General features: G+C 35.5%; 1 protein-coding gene across 19 annotated transcripts in view; it reads right to left on the bottom strand.

The window, feature by feature from the left end:
• LOC134528164 (paired amphipathic helix protein Sin3b) overlaps positions 1 to 13,714 on the bottom strand; it is a 101,861-nt gene that overhangs the window by 84,684 nt on the left and 3,463 nt on the right. The window lies entirely within an intron of this gene.

Here is a 13,714-nt window from a genome sequence, read left to right as displayed (position 1 = left end):
AGTTCAGTTTGGAATAAGAACATTATTGGACTAGCTATCAACTTCAAATAAAAAAAAGTGCTCAATTCATTTCATGCATGACAATTTCTGACTGGATATAACATTAACATTTTGAGTGATCTCTTCTTGACATACCTGTATGCATGTTTAAATCAAAAACACACAATATACAGTTGACGTACGTTTAGCACCAAATGACCAGTGTGCCTTGTGTCTATATAACCTTTTGCATCATAAGAAATTTTTAAATCCGGCTCTAGTCACAGTGTATCAACGCTTGAATCTATTGACTCTTCTTAACATACTGCTCTCATTGATTTTTATAAAAGAAGGTTAGGAATCTCGCTAAAAATCACCTACACTAGTCCAAGGATGGGAAATCTTTAAATAGTGAGGGACCAATGACAAAACTTGTAAATGTGCCAGACCTCGCAGAGATAATGGGTTTCTTTAGGGTACTCCTGTTTACCCCATCCATTCATTCCATCAATTCACCATTCTACCTTAACATCCTAATGTCGAACGGACATTATGCACCGATTCAATTTAAGAAGTAACAAACTGAGAAAGTTGATTGAAAAAATTAAAAAAATAAAAATATATATTATCTTGTTTGCTTAAAGTTTATTCAGCAGTAGAATACATATTTCTTTTTATTGTAACAGGTCAATGCTTGACAGTCACTGCAATGTATAGTATTCCCAATAAAAAGCAGGATGCAACCTAACTAAAATCTAATTTAAGAATTTTGAAGTGCTTTTCACTTTACTGCCATCCACTTCACAAAATGTGCTCTGAGGACATCACCAGGTAAAATTATGTAACCAGACATTATAAACTCATGTGAAGATTCACACATGCAGTCAAATATTAAAAGTGATCAAATGTGTAATTTAAAATTAATGTTGTAACTGATCCTTCCAAACAATTTGCACAAGCAAGTGTTCAAGGTAGTTACTACTTCTATAGCACAATTATTTCCTGCTACTAGACATTAACAAGTAACAGGTTAGATCATGTGCAGCAGTTCAGTTGAACTTAAATAAATCTGCCATATGAAATAAAATATGCTCTACATCTCACATGGAATTGTAAATATGTTTAAGAATATAAACCGGGAAAGTATTGTTACGAACGTGAGCAAGGCCGTGACACATGCAGGTGCATAGCTGGCTGACATCATGTGGCCGCGCAACATGAGACGTTCCGCGCGCACCTGGGTCCCCGCTTCCCCTCCCTCCAGCCCTCAGCTCCCCGCGCGGCGCTGTTAGTTTGACATCCGAAACCTGACAGCTGCGGAGTTACGCGAGCCGCCGACACGTGTTTCGAGAGATTTCTGCCGTCGGGTCGGTGCGGAATGATGCGACTGGCCCCAGCCGCGCTCGTGATTTCTGGAAAGCGCCTGGGCTGATATATAAGACGAGGACGCCGGCCTCAGGTGAGAGTTCAGTCAGGAGTTCTCCCGCGGCGGAGTTTCCGGGACGATAGTGCTGCGTCCTTGGACAAAGGTTCCAGGGCAGGAGTTCAGTGGAGTCGGGAGTTTTCCCGCGGCGGAGTTTTCAGGCAATTAAGCGGCAAAGTCCCTGGACGAAGAGTTAAGTTCCGGGCGATAGTGTCGCGGCCGCGGCGGAGTTCCGAGCGAGACGTTGAGTGGGATCTTGGCGAAGGGAGCTGCGACGGCGGCGGCGGAGTGCGGCGAGAGTTGCGCCAGATGTGCGGCCCAGCGAGGTCTGCGGTGTGTGAAAACAAGTGACTGGGGAAGCAACATTTTTTTAAAAGCATTTGATTATTTGCCATTTTAGAAGATTAATAATAAGTGACATAAGTAGTGGCCATCAATAAAACTGTGTTGTGTAGTAAAATCTATTAATTGGGCTATCCTTTACGAACCCCGTAAAATTGTAACAGTATTAAAACACATGGATAATCTTTTGAATAGCAACATAACTAAAAATAAAAATAATTTTTATTACTTAAATTATGATTCAACATCAAAAATACAGAAATTGACTGGGAAATAATGGATGGCATTAGCCATAGGTTGATATAATTCACAAGAAACCATATAACCCTTAAGCCCTTGTCTCAAAGTGATTTAGGCAAACAACTAACCTAAAACAAGATGACTAGACTGATTCTAATCAGGTCTTACAGAATGCAAGTGCAATGTTTTACCATCACATCACCTAACTTAGAAAGACAAATATATGGTGGAACAATTTAAATGGTGGGCTTTTGATATACTTTGTATAACTAACTAGCTTCTAAGCCAAAATTTATTCATGTAGTTGAAAACATTCAGAGCTACACACTGATGCCAATTAGAATTAATACCCAAGATTAGTTTTTTGACATTCATTCACGTAAGTGCACTAACAGTCTACTAACAGTCACCATACATTATCATATTCTATAGAAACTGCAGTTTTTATTATTCTTTTTTGACAATCATTCAACAAATTACGCACATTTTTTTATCAAATAAATCTTGGAAGTTTTCTGTTCTGATTTCGCGTCAGATTTTCTACTCAACAATAATCCTTTTTGTAGCAGATTTAATTCATTTTTTGAACTTTTTAACTAGAATTTTTTGGCCAGTCACAGGTAATTTTAGCCCACAACAAGGATCCACTGAACTTAAGTCTTTGTTCCAAGGACTGAGGCCTTCGGCCTGTACCGTGAATTTGTGTGCAACCATGGGACTTAATTGTGAACTATCTTTTTAATATTCATCCTTTGGTACCTGCGAACAGTTGACATGTTTTTTTTAAATTTGTTAAGAGATTATATGTAAAAATTTGTATACTGTACATGTACTGGTTTTCGTGGTTGGAAGATTTTCGCCACATGGACTGTGAATTTTCTTCAAGTATTAATCAAAATATCTTAAAATCAGGTTGTGTGTGAGAGACATTATTCAAGTATCCAGTCGTATGCAATAACATTTATTTGGAACTTAAATGTGTTTTCGGTGTCCAAATGATTTATGCAATTATTTATGAATGTCTATTCCAGGCAGAATATTTTGAGCTAGCTGAGGTGGTCTAAGATGCAACAACCTTAAAACTGATGCCTTTGCAGATTTGCTGGTAACTGTCACATGGTATGAAGTAGCTTGGCTTTTGGGTTGTAGTCGCGTCCTTGGCGAATAATTCACCAATGTTTCGGTCGACATTGCAGTCATCAGGGAGCAGTTAGTAGTGAGTAGGTAGGTAACTGCTCCCTGATAATGGCGACTGCAATGTCGACCAAAACATCAGTGAATTATTTGCCAAGGACACGGCTACAACCCAGAAGCCAAGCTACTTCAGACAATAGCCGTGAAAGCCTGTGAACATTGTCACATGGTATTGTTTTGTATTTGTTTTTTAGTTTTAAATTTCTAAATTATTCACGGTTCCACTTTTATTTTTCCAGCATTAATGGAGGTGCGGGTTGGTTTTCCGTTTAATGCATTTTGTTTAATACATGTACTAAGCACATAGGTCTTACCTAAACATCCAGTAAACATGAACATTGCAGAATTCACAAATAAATATATTCTATCAGCAAACCTTTGGCCGTGATCTCCTTCCCACGATAAAGGTACTAACTGAAATTTAATTTATCTCTATTAATGTGCAGTAGCCATGAATATCCAGTATGACTGGGAATAAACTCCAAGTTGCATTAATCACCATAGGTGATGCAGGCGTACGAAAATGATCTATACAAATGTTTGTAAACATGCAGGAATACATTTTTTCCCCTAGTTACACTTAAAAGAGTTTATAATAAAAAGCCTGGGATTTCAGAAAAAGGAATTTCAAATGAATTTTGTGATAAATATTTTCAAGTGCTTAAATGTCGAAGAAAGCGATATTTTCCATTTCACTTTAATTATTATGAGAAGAAATTTCACAAATAGGCCTATGTTTTAATTTTCTAACTATTTCCCCAGTTTCTATACCTGTAGCAACCAAGACATCCCAAACGTCCAGGAGTATAAAAGTATCTGAAAGGGTAAGAGGGCATGGGGCAATTGAGTCAGAGGCACAATGCACGAAGGAAAAACATAGGATTTGCAACCAATATATCTGACTTAATTCTATAAGGACTACATTATTCAAACAATGTTTATGCTAGCTAATATCTTAGACATAAAATATGTTCCATTTATATTAAAAAATAATAATTATGGGTTCGTAAGATATAGCAATACTCGTAACTAAAACCTCAGCATTTCAAGCTTACTCTGAGTAAAAAGTTACAGATATAAGTAACATAGCTAAAAAAATGTAAGCAATAATGCAAAGGAAATTTTTTATAAAAAACTTTGAAATCATCTTCACGGGACCAGCAGCTGGACTAATGGTACATATTCCTCACATTCCCATGATAAAGCAATGACAATTTCCAGTTAAAATTTCATTTGCAATCACAATCAACAAATCCCACAGTGAAACACAGAAATATGTTGGTGGTGATGTGAGAAAAGAATGCTTTTCTCACAGAAACTGTACATTGGTCTGTCTGGATCAGGCAGTGCAGAAGATCAGTATATTTGGAATCAATTTAGAAATAGAACAAAAAATGTAGTAAACTCAGAAATATTGAAATTAACCAGTCTCACTAAAAAAAAAAATGAACATTTGTTATCGATCCTTACTCTTCTCTGTAATTTATATTGTTACGCCTCTCCTTAGTGAACTAATAATTTTATTAAGTAATTTCTTAGAGAAACTTCTAAGATACAAAAATTTAGAATCATAATGGAAAGATAAACTTATAATAAAAAGATATATCAATAATAATTCAGAGGGGCACTACGGAGGGTGAACAAGAATTTATTTCCGCCCCTGTGGGCTTACAGATGGTGGAGAGGATCGTAAGGCTTATAAAAGAGAAGCCGAGGTTTGGTTGGCGAGCTATTCGATTTATTCTGATTAAAAATTAAATTTTTATTTTATTTTGACTGTGCTTTCATAATTTGTATATGGTTTGCATATTACAAATTTAAGACAAAGGTGAAAAACAATTGACAATAGGCCCGGGCCTCTACAGGGTTACTTATGAAGGTTAACATATAATTACACAAAATTGTTTCGTTGCATTGGCTAGCACTTGAAATTATAAATTTACAGTTCTGAAATATGAAATAAAACAATAAAATAAAGAAAATAAAAAGTCTATAAACTGGCACAGGTGGTAGATAGACTTGATATATGTTGGCGGTCAAGCATAGTCAGCCACAGACGACGAGAAGAGAGAGATAGCAAAATGAAGAAGGCGTTTCACCGAGTGTTTTGAAACTACTGGGCCAAAATCTTGATGTGGGATGTTCTAGGACGAACTGGGTTCCAGGGGTGTTCTCGAACCCGCACTGCAACAAAGGCCATTCGGTACGAATTACCTCAGATGCAGGCGTTAGGTAGGGTGGCGGAATTCACCACCGGGATTGGTGGAAATGGGGTAAAAACATTTAAAAAAAACTCACCACTGCGGGGAGAATTCAGCTGCCTGGCTGCCGCCTCGTAGACTGATGCAGTAGCACACGGTTGGCTTTGGAAACCATGATGGATACGAAGAAAGTTGGAAGCCAAAAAAAAATTTAACTTGCGACTAATTAGGGCAGACTAAAAGCTAAAAATAGTAAATCGGCACTTGAGGCCTTAACTGTAGTAGACTACATTCCAATTGATTGATCGGCGGTCTTCTAATTCTTGCGTAAGTCAGGAGAGTCGCTGACCTGAGATGTTCGCAGTTGGCTGCCCTAAGAAAAGTGACCTCGGGGCGCGGTTGGGGCGCTAAATTAAAAGGCCAAGTCTCCCTTGAAAGAGGATGGGGGGAGCCTTCGGTATTCATCGGCGCTCGTCGCCATAGACACTCAAAGTTGGCATCCTTGGCCAGCGCGCTCTGGACGGAGAAGTGGGGAACTCAATGCGCCCGGCGAGCGGTCAGGTCGAGGGTCGATTCAACTTGAACATTGTTCTTATGGGCACGACAGTACTGCCCTCAGGTGGACAGCCAGGATGGTAGGGAGGGGTTAGTGTCTCTCGCTTCCTCTAGACGGATCGCGGATACGTCTTTTAGCAGTCCAGCACATTTTAATTCCTCTCGTCGTCACCGGCAGGGTGTGCGGACGAGTGTGTGAGAGCGGCTGTGGGTTACGACCTCCATGAACAAGAGAGGAGGGGGGGAGGTTATGACCAGTGACTGACCCGGCCTGGGTTCTGGACGAGGGGACTGGCGAGTGCGGGGGAAATTCGCAAGATTGTGAGAACCAAGGCGACGAAACACCGCGACGTGTCTGCCACACGGAGAATTTGACCAGGCTGGTTGTCCAAGCTTGTTGATTGCGAGACTTCGGGGAAGTCACCAGGGGCTTAAAGCAGCAATCCAAGTCGCAACGTAGCATTGGCGAAGCTGTGAACTGGATGGTGTGTGTGTGTGTGTGTGTGTGTGTGTGTGGGGGGGGGGCATTGGGGGAAGAGAAAAAAAACACGCTGAAAAAGAATTGGCCCGGCCGTACACTGGGCTGAATAAAATGGCAGGGAGCAAAGAATTTAAATAAAATTTTTTTTAAAAAAAAACTCAATTATTTTAAAATTAAAAAAAGGGTGCCTATAATGCACATGATTGGCACAATATTGAATTGTTTGAAGATTAGCAATAACTTAAATAACAGTTTTTTATTGTGACTCTAAAGAGTTGTTTCTCTGCTAAAAATATTTATCCACCCAAGCAAATCTGGGGTGTGTTGCTAGGATAAAATAAAATTAAGAAAGTTCAAGGCTTAGTAGGTTCTGCTATAATGTTTAGATTGTTTCAGTACCATCAACCCAGTATCTGCAACACACAAGATAAATCTGGAATTGGTCAAGCAGCTATTAATCTACAAACAGATTTAGAAATTTAGTTTTTTTTCTTTTCATTTAAAATAGTGTCAATTTAGCTATGCTTTCATACGTAACTTTAAAATATGCTAGCCATATAAATGACCAACAAGTTACAGTAGGTACCTTGAATTTTTTTCTGTACAATCAAAAACTCTGGTTATAGGCCTAGACAGGTTACAGGGGAAGTCAAAAGCAGGATGCATTTCTCCTGTCAAACAGGAAGATAAACATTAAAAAAAATGTAAGTAAGTCTTTCAGTACCAGTGAAAATAAAATATTAACCTGAAATATTTTAAAATACACATTATTTTGCTTAAAGTATCTTAATTCAGTCTGTAAATACCATTTTTCATTCCATTTTCACGAAATCACTCCTACCAAATACTGTATACCAAAAGTTAAGATGTTGGCACATCAAAAATATTAGAACCTTGTTAACTAGCCAATGTTCTCTCTTTTAAAAATGTCCTTTTAGACTGTAATTTTTTCTTGTGCTACTTGAAAAATTACTGCAACATTAAATTGTACATAGGAACCACATGTGTGTGAGCACGTGAGCCAATAAAGCTTAACTCACTAAGATGTAGCAAGCTAACTTAATAATTTATATATATATAAATATATTATATAATTTGGTTTTACCACAGAGCATTGATGGTCTGGGGAATTATTTCCACAAAATATGTATTTTAATGTAGAATGCTTACTTAATAATATGTACAGAATGTTTTGTTTTACCACCAAAAGCAGGGGTCTAAAAACTTTTAGCCAACTATGGCTGACTGAATACTGGGCATGTCTGACTGAATTGATGGTGCTGGTGGCCTGCGAGCCATAGTTTGGAGATGTATGACCTAATGATGTTTGGAAATTTTCTCTATAAAATGTACACTATTTTAAAAGTTTGTTATAACTAAAGACCCGGAAATTTCGCGGATTCTTCTGGCCTCAGGATAGAATTCAAAGTTATAGGTGTGCTCGACCCATGTTTACTTTCCCATTGGTTGATTTCTTAGCGAGAACATTTTTATCCTTGTTATTTGGCACTACCTGATTCGCTTACTTCTCTCCTAGCTGGACGTTGTTGGCTCACGGTCGTAGAAGGGCGTGTCCAAACAACTGCGGTCCAATCACGAACACAGTGCGAGGGTGTGAAGGTTTGCATTCTAGCTTGCGACTTAATTAATCCGCGAAATTTCCGGGTCTCTAGTTATAACTGTGATATATTTTTATCACTGTTAATACTTCCACTTGAGCATTAAAAAAAATGATCTATCAATGAAAACTGATTAGCTACCCCGAATATCGATCTAACCCACAAATTTCAATTGTTAAAAAAAACTTGATACAGTTAGATCTGTTTTCACTGGAATGCCAACGTGTCAACAAACACAAAAAAATTCTTGCACAAAATTGTGTTTTGTACAGTAGTTGCATTGTTGTCAATTACCTATAGATCACTATTCAAGTAAAAACACAAGTTTTCACATTTTTGTGTCTTAGATCTTTACATGGGAAAACTATTCAATGCCATTCATTTTTCCTAAACTTTGCTATGTTTGTCAGCTGCCATTTGACACTTTATTTCTCTTTCAATTAGTCAATAGTTAACATTCATTCTAAATATTACATGAGACAGAATCAAAAATCACACCACCATAATTTTTTCTTTCACAATTACATGTATTGTGCTTGCTTACACTAAAACAGAGAAGAGAAATAAAGGCTCCATTAATTTCTAAATGGTATAAAACAAAGACGCTATCCACGTCTGTCTGTTCGCTTACTACTTAACTGCATAATGGATTTTGATGCGATTTTCATTAACATTTAGAAAATTTCTTCCGGAAAGTTTATATGCATGAAATACATTTAAAGATAGTACAGAAATCTAGATGTTTTGTAATGAAATTGTAAAATAACGCTTTTATGGTGCTTAAATGGCTTACTCTGACTTACACATGACAGATACCGTACATCAAATTAATGTACAACAGAATTGTAGGTCTTAAAACACCCTACACAAAAGTCCATGATCCCATATGGATAACCCACAGTTGCAGGAACAGATTTGAGAGTTAAGTGCTTTTTACATGGACAGCTAAATGTAGCCCTTCTGCATGTAACTTATAAAAAATCTGTGCACTGTCACATGAGAAAAAAGCTTGTCAATATTGACACTATAACTTGAAACTTATAGGCAAATGACTTACATATTAAAGATAAATGACATTAGTAGATCACATCCGTGCAAAGCCAGGGCGGGTCACTAGTTACATATATTATTCAGCAAAATTCCTTTCATTATAAACATTGCTAAACTTATTAAATTTGCACAAATTCATGTAACAGTCAGTGTTGTAATCACATCACTTATGTATAGAATTAATGACAAGTTTTATCACTTTCATGTTTTACTTGAACTGTATTATACTACTTTGTGTGGTGATAGAGGTGTGTAAATTGTCTAGTCCTCTTTTCAGTTTTGAGGTTTTATTTGTAAAGTCAGTCTATGTCCTACTGCTGTTCAGTTAGCAATAAAATAGTATATTCGTAAAATAAAAATATTTTTTCCAATGAAATATAATCAGGACACACTTATCCCTGTACATAATACCAAATTTTATATTATTTACGGACATTAAAACTAGTCAGCTTTCTTGCAAGTGCTAAATTTATTTTATCACTTGCCACTCCCAGTAATGTATAGTAGTATTTACCATTGTTATGGTCCAAGCTCTTTAACAGTAAATAACTTTATAAATTCCCATCAAGGGTAATCCCAAGAAAAAAAAATAATTTAAAATTGCATGCCACTTCATCTTTAAAAAAAATCACTTCAGCAATATCTCAAACTTTTGCTTAGTTAAAAAACAGTTTACCAAGAAGCATCTTAATGTATTTTGATATGACTTTTAAACAACATGAAAAAATTTCTAGTATCTCAAAAGTCATAAAGAATTAGTCAATCTTCCTATTATTCATTCTACCACTGTAAAATTTCACATACAACACCAAAATTTTGAGTTTTTCCCAGCACATTTTAACATGATCAATTTCAAGACTCCTAAAATGCTTGTGTTGGTGATTAACTGCAACTATATAAAAAAAATTGACATTTCAAGTATGTAGTGTTATGGTTCTGAAACACTTTGGCAACAACAATGCAAGATTTTGACACACTAATTACCTGCAAATGTTTGCAGTTTAAGGTGTTTTCATGTACAAACTTCATTAGTAGCATGTTAATTATTGTGTATGTTTATGTTTTGGTAATAGTTGTGTCAATTATTAATTATGGAATTACAATTTTATACGTTGTTTTACAGTTGTGCATGTTACTGCAAAAATAAAGGCTATTTTAGGTTACTTATATAGCAGGATGGAGGCAAGAATACTCAAATTGAATTTTTTGTTTGCGTATCATTTGGTGTTTTAAGCTAAATGAAAGAATCCATTAACTAGGAGCAGAAATGAATGGTCATTCGTAGGTTAGTCGATTTAGCAGTTTTTTCCCCTAATGTAAGCATATCTCATGCTTCTGGGAGTGTGGCGTAGTGAAAGGCCGAATTTATGTTACAGAATTCATGTTTCAAAGCTTCTTGACATCTCTATTTCTGCTTACAGTAAAAAATAGATGTATTCACGATTGTTGCACTTTTTAGTCATATTATGTAATACCCAGATCCTGTGCAGTTAATTCAGATGTCATGATTCTTTTGTACATGCTTGCTGTTTTAATTCAGTATGTCAGAAATCTTAAAAACTTCATCCTCACTGCAAAATATTTTAGGAAACTGATAGTGGAAAGCCTCATTTTAAGTCTTAGAAAATTGTGTGTTCTCAAAACAAGAGAAAGTACATCATAGTGAGAATATCCCAGATTAAAAAAAATAAATAAATAAAGTATCTCAAAATTTGTGCTACCTCCATTTTTAAAACACAAAAGCCAAATAACTACCAATAGATATTGACTTATTTATAAGATACAATGGCAGGTTACAGAATGAGAAATTGAAGTTCCCAAGCTAAAACCCTGCCTCTAAGTAAAAGCTGTGCTACATTTGCAACAGCACATGCACAGCAACACAGGCTAAAATAGCAGCTGCTAGATTGTAAAAGAGCATGTGAATGGTGACAGAAATATATCAAACTTTTATTAACTTTTCTCTCTGTTTTACATTGGTTTGTTTGCAACTTTGTCAGCTGCATACAGTAGCTAACAATTGTTTTAACATAAGCATTTCAAAGATAGCTGAAAATAATTTTAAGGTGCTATTTATTTGCGAGGCAATAAAAATAAAATGCATTTATGTTGTAATCATCTCTGCCTTATATAATAGACAAAATTAAAATGCTTGAAATTAAATTTTTTACACGAATAAATAAGGGTAAAAAAATTGCAACATCATTACAAACTGTTGTACAAATGTAGCTTTGAATACTGTGATGTGTGTGTGTGTGCGCACAACTATGTTATTTACACATTATTTGCATGCTATCACAAATGTAGCCTAGGCTTAGTGATTTACTGCCTTCAGTCTCAGACTTAAGTTGTGAAACAACAATGCTATATAAATAAATAGTTAATATGAGTAAATAGTTATTACATACCTAAGCAATAACTCACAGTAGGAATTAACCACGTCAATATCTAGTTTTCTGGGTATTCTTCAAGGAAAAAATTCAAATCTGTGCTAAGCAGGTCAAATTAGGCTTTTATGACATTGTTCTCCAAATAAAAAAAAATGCAAGTATGTATGTTACGATGTACAGTATTTGAATTGCATATTCATTAAAAAATAATAATGAATGTAACAGTACCTATGAATGAACTCAAATTTATAATACATATTGAGCCAGTGGTGGGAAATTACATCCCTCTCTTTGGAAATCATTACTAAATTAATTCAAGTGAAATACAATTGGCATATTCTTACAAAAGTTTGACTGGAATTTTTTTTCAATTGTCATAACTGTGATTTTACTAGTTTTGGATCATAAAACAATACTACATTAAGGGTCCTACCTACTTGAGCACACACAATTTAAAAACTCTCAATATGTCAGAGTGAAGCCAGTTTATGAAAAGCATTTAAGAATACACTGAAGGTGAAGGAGTAATTCTGTTTATGACTATTTTTAGGAGTATGAAAATTGGTAAAATGTGTTTTCAGAATAAGTTTTAGAAATGAAACACTAGGTACAGATTCTTGAAAGCACCACACATTTTTATCTTAATTTTTCCGCCATATAATATTACTGTCACTGCTCGTATCTCACAGTTACAGTATGCATGACGAGAAAACTACATGCCAGTCTGCAGTCTTGCGCTTAAGAGGCAATACTGCACTAGAATCAGCTGCGAGTGTCGCACTTACAGCGTCACCAACACAAATACACCCCTGACTAGGCTGGGTCCTTAATATCTTGACCTTTTAAGCTATCAACTGATTTTTATTTTTTTAAATTTCTGAAAGTTTAATTTGTACGAGTTAGCAAAGGGTTTAAAATTTAAAATTTAGATTTTTAAATTTTTTGGCAAGTGTTCCTCATTATTGTTCTAAGCATAAGATAGATACTATGTCAGGAGAAATATAAGCTCTAAATAATTAATTGCTAGCAAAACTAATAGGTTCACTATCACTATAGTCAAAACTAAAACTTAAAAAGTTACTGTCAATCAAAATTCATCTACACAGCTAGCAATTTTGTGGCAAAGGGAGTAGACTAAAACATTGACTATGTAAAATAGTAGCCAAACAAATTTATAAAAAAAATGATTTTGACATTGGTTTACAGTTGGGACATTTTTAAAGATTTATAGATATGCGAGGCTGATCATGTTGACATATACTGGAAGAAAAACAATTTTTTTTACATTGCTTGGTTTTGAAATGGAAATACAATAAATTCTATTTGGAAGATTAACAGTTTTTTTTTTACGACTTTTGTTTCAGACATAATTTGAAGTTACTTGATTATGTTTGACACCCTAAAGAGTTTTTCTACTTCTTAGTAAACCCAGAAAAATATTGCAGGAGCTGAGATATTCCTACAGCTTGGTTCATGGACTTTGCTCTTATCTGAACCCTTCCATAGGTTTAAACTGTTGCCATGAAAAATAATTTTGCTGTCTTATTTGATCGAAACAAGTCATTTTTTAACCTTTAAAAATCAAGCAGCAACCAATTATACTACTTAGCTGATTCCTCTCCTAATGACCATTGATATGTACTAACATATGAAAAAAAAAAAGATCCTAGCACAGCATGGGTGACAGCAGACTGGAGCATAAAATTTTTCCCCTAAAATTACCAACATTGGGGAATTTCCGCAACTTTTTCCGGGAATTTTTAAGCGAATTCTATTACTTTTCCAGACAGATTCACACTTCCCTGACTTTTCAGAAAAAGGACAACCTGTAAATGAAATGGAAAATATACCAAACAAATTTTCATTGAATTTAAGATCTTGTAAACCTGTAAACATTATGGCCGGGGCCAACAAGGCTTTTTTCCATCCTAATTGTGCCAAACTAGGGTGGAAAACAGTCTTTGTCCGCCTGGTATTTATGGTGGTCTTGAGAAAAATAATGGTCACTATAACATTTTCCATGAGCCACGAAATGTAATTTGGCAGGCTGCTAGTTGAAAACCATTGGTTCAAACATCAGTCAAAAGGCCAAATTATAGTTTGAGCTATGAAAATACTTTCCCATACTTGTTGCTGGTACCTATAAATTGATTTGATAATTCTTTGTTGAGCAACACTTAATGTTTTAGCCTTAGGGTTTGAAACATACTAATTTTATTTCTTATAAAAAATATAACAAA

This window comes from Bacillus rossius, chromosome 1, assembly GCF_032445375.1.
Source record: "Bacillus rossius redtenbacheri isolate Brsri chromosome 1, Brsri_v3, whole genome shotgun sequence".
Lineage (NCBI taxonomy): Eukaryota > Metazoa > Arthropoda > Insecta > Phasmatodea > Bacillidae > Bacillus > Bacillus rossius.
Note: the sequence above shows the minus strand (reverse complement) of the source record. Positions and strands in the feature narration are given on the sequence as shown.